The sequence below is a fragment of the Pteropus medius genome, unplaced genomic scaffold (genome assembly GCF_902729225.1).
Source record: "Pteropus medius unplaced genomic scaffold, Ma_sr-lr_union100, whole genome shotgun sequence".
NCBI lineage: Eukaryota > Metazoa > Chordata > Mammalia > Chiroptera > Pteropodidae > Pteropus > Pteropus medius.
The window spans coordinates 27931257-27935464 of record NW_024355205.1 but is presented as its reverse complement, the minus strand read 5'-3'; the positions used below and the strand labels follow the sequence as shown (position 1 = coordinate 27935464).

Sequence of the window (4208 nt, the reverse complement as noted above, 5' to 3'; positions counted from 1 at the left end):
CTTTAGTTTTCTTAGCAGTATATGGTCCTAAATAGATAATGCATCTGAAGTGATTAACAAGATATCTGAAGCAAGTTAACTTAAAAATAATTTTTGTAAACATATACTTTTAAGCCCCTGCTATATGCATTTCATAGAGCTTTTGATCTAGCGGGAAGCAGACAACCAAATAAGAACATACGTGGATAGTGGAAGACAGAGAAGGAAAAAACAGGAGAGCATGAAACAGAGAGGTCTGGCCTGATCTAGGGGAGCAGGGAAGGTTCCCCAAGAAAGTGAAGTTGGGCTGAGAAGTAAAGGAGGATTGGGAGTTAAATAAATAAAGAAGGAACTGAGAAAGAGTATCTATCTATTTATCTATCTATCTATCTATCTATCTATCTATCTATCTATCTATCTATCTATCTCCTATAATGCAGGTTAATGTGGCTTTAAGGTAGCATCACAAGACATATTTTTGAATCCATTCCTGAGATGTTCTGTTATACTTATTTCTGTCTGTTTTATAGATCTGTACAATCTGGGTTTAGATTACATAGCAGTGAACAAACAGATAAAAGAACTTTAGAAATAATTAAAGCAGGAGACCTTTGTGACCTTAGACTTGAAAGAAATGCTGTCATTACTGTTAATATTTGGATGAAAAATCCTCATCGTAAATGCAACCTCTGGTGCTTTGAAGGGGTAGTCTGTAGGAAAATGAATTGTCAAAACAAATATACTGCCTTGATATGGGCTGTCTTTGTGTCCCATATCATGGCTTGCCAAGGACACATATCATACCCAACTGGACCTGCTGTACACGCAAAGGCCCTGTGGTATTGAGAATCACGGGCTTTTGTGGGGAACTAAAGGCTGGTTAGTGTGGCTGGAGCATTGACGATAATGAGGGAAGTGCGAGAGACGAGGCTGAATGGGCGGGCAGAGGCCACGCCTCTCTGCCTTTATCAGAAATGCAAGCAGAGCCAATGCAAGACGTAAAGTCGAGGAGGGGTGTGATCTGTCGTGAGAATGGAATGAAGCGGGCAAGAGTGAATGTTTCCCTCGCTGTCCTTGTAGTGAGAGCTGGTGGTGGCTACGACTGGATGGTGACAGACGCAATTGAGAAAAATGGAGAAATTCAGGAGCTACTTAGGTTAAATTGACAAGACTTTGAGGGGGTGGGTATGGTGGATGAGGAAGAGAAAGAGGGAGATGTAAGGATGAGTCCTGGTCTTCTGGATCAGAAGCTGACCATGCGGTGGAGCCTTTCACTGCCAAGGGCAGTACCGTAAAGTGCCACCCTGGCAGAGTACCTTCGTTCTTGTTTACACGCAGACCTTTTCACAAATCCAAAACCGCAGTGTACATCTTGCCTAAAATCTTACTTTTATTTGTGAAGAAAACATCATATACATATATCTCTGCAAACACGTGTACTCGAAAATATTAAATTTGCCTCAATTGGTCTAAACTTGTCGAAATCTTTATTTAGCATATTATGAACTCATGAAATTAAAAAATTTTAAACTATTTTTATTGTTTCTAAAAATCTGTCTTATATGCTTTGCTCATAGGTTTCTAAACAACTGTAATGTAATCTCCTGGTCAAACACTTATTTTCTTTCCATAGAATGAATTTATGCTCTTGGGATTCAGCATCGTACTAAAGACCCCGAGGCTCTTTCCTGTCTCACCTTCATCATTTCCCCTCTCACCCCAAAGGTATTGTGTTTTCTTGGTCTTGATTCTGTTGGTCCATCTGCCTTCAATGTCCTCTAAACACTTCTGGCCCAGGTGAACTTTTATTCATCTTTTGAAGCCTCTTTGAAACATCATCTCTTCTGTGGGGCTTTTCTGGATCCCTGTCAGATTGTTTCTAAATTGCCTTATTCTGGTGTGAGTTTATATCACAGACAGACTTGAAATAAAGTGAAGTTGTTTGAACATATTGTTGGTTGCCAAATGGGAGGGGGGTTGGGTGAGAAAGGTGGAGGGATTAAGATGTACGAATTGCCAGTTATAAAAACAGTCACGAGGATGTAAAGTACAGCCTAGAGAAGGCAATCAATAATATTGTGAGAACTATGTATGGTGTCAGATGGGTACTGGACCTATTGCGGTGATCACTTCATAAGTTATATAAACTTCTAATCATTATGTTATACACCTGGAACTAATATAATGTATGTCAACCGTAATTGAAAAAATTAAAATAAAAACAAAAAACTACCCCGATGCTAAAACCCAGGGTTAGGGAGTTCAAATTCTCAGCAACCAAAAATTTAAACTAACTAACTAACCAACTAACATAAATAAGTGAAGTTGTTCCTATCAGTCTCTTCCTTTAGAGCAATAGTTTCTAAAACTGTTTTCATTATTTTTCCTCCCTATCAGTAAGCATTGCTCAGGACACCCTCTGATTTGAACTGGGCTCCTCTAGAAGCAGATCAGCATAAGGACTGAGTGTAAGTCATCTCTGTTGGGAGGGGATTCCAGGAGGTGCCTTTCAGGGGGTGGGGCGTTGGGTTGGGGAAAGCCAGAACGTTCCTAAGCAGGTAACCTCTGGGCAACCAGAACTTATTCCCTCTGAGACCTTGGAGAGGCCGTGTGGTACATGCTGAGTTGTTGCACCTGAAGGCAAGGGTGCTGGAGAAATTGTCCCCTAATGCCAGCCAGTCAACGGTTGAGGGCTGCTCCAGGGGGCCTTGCCTCCCCAGCACTTCCGGCCAGGCCTGGCCTGCTCTGCTCCTGTGCCAAATGTACTCTGTAGCCAGAAGGCGCACAGAGAGTTGCAGATGTTTGTAGTTGACAGTGATTAGTGAATAGGGAAAAGTGAGTGGTGAATGTACTGATGGTGTCTGCAGTGCTTTCCATATATATGTAGAGTATTTTCTTATTTCTGAGTCATATACAATAATAAAAACGTCTCTCTCCTCCTCTGAAACAATTAAGAGGATGTGGTATTTGAGAAGGAAAAGAGGATATTACCAGAGGGGAAAGTGGTAGGGACCTGAGATTTTTATTAAATGTACCTAGAGTTTTTAGCTAATATATTTTAATGGCAAACATATTAAAAATCAGGGTCTAGCATTTATAGTGGCTGTAAGGAAAATGAAAAATAACAAGGCTCTGGAGTCTGACTGTTTTTCGTGCGTAAGTGCCACCAGCAGAAAGAAGGGGTTATAAAATCTTATCATGGAATATGGGAGGCATTAATCACGTAGTTAAAAACAGGATTTTTTTTTTTTTTCACAAACAATGTAATGCAAAGCCTAGTTTAATGAAGAACTTGGAATTTGGATGGATCCTTAGTTTTGGAATGTTACCCAAAGTCTTAAAATATAGCAAATGTATTTTATGTGAAGTATACACATCAAAGTGGGCTTATTTAATTCCTTCCCAGCAGAGAAAAGGTTCTTTTCATAAGGTTTTCCATGTTTGTAGCACTCATTGTCCTTTGATGTTTTCTACTGAGTTCTCATTTTACTTCTGCTCCTTATTCCCCTTCCTTAGTACTGACTGCTTTTTAAGGTGATGTGATTTCTGAATTTGTGGAATAATGTTAGTTGTTCAAGAAATGAATCAGTACTGAACTGCTGTCATACTACCTGAGTTATGAAGTATTGAGGTGATTTGTTGTCCACACACATGTGGACAAAATACCTTTACTTGAGAAAGTATATATAGTTCTCTTCTTCATCTTACAGTTCTTATCACAAATAACATTTTAAAATCAAAGGGAGGTAAAGTATTGGTGGGCTTGTGTTACTTTAAAGAACAAAATCTGACCTCTGGTTGGTTTTTCTCTTTTTCTGTTTTCAAATCATTTTCTTAGCAGAATGCCAATACACTCCAAATGAGTGAAATTTTAAGCTCTACTTCTAACCACTTCATGTTGGTTTTATCTGTAATTAACTTAGTGAAAGGCTCCGATGACAGATTCTTCCTTATTCTTCAATTACTTATGAGGTTCTCTAAGCAGTTTAATTTAACCACTTTATACTGAAAAGTGTCATATGGTAGAGCAAGAATATTAACCAAGAATTCTAGGTGTTTTAACAAGGAATCCCAAAGGGCATTATCAGATGAGCCCACATGGGGAATGTTTGTAAAATCTTGACTGGTGTGGTTAGGTCTGGGGTATATTGTGGTCGAAAGAACACAACACCGAAACCAAAATTAGCTTCAGAGTAACTTAAATCCTTTACATCTCTCAAAAGCAATCC

General features: G+C 39.2%; 1 pseudogene; it reads right to left on the bottom strand.

Moving 5' to 3' along the window:
• Nucleotides 1-442: 442 nt before the first annotated feature.
• On the bottom strand, nt 443-753 carry LOC120598849 (ubiquitin-conjugating enzyme E2 D3-like; annotated as a pseudogene).
• Nucleotides 754-4208: the final 3455 nt, after the last annotated feature.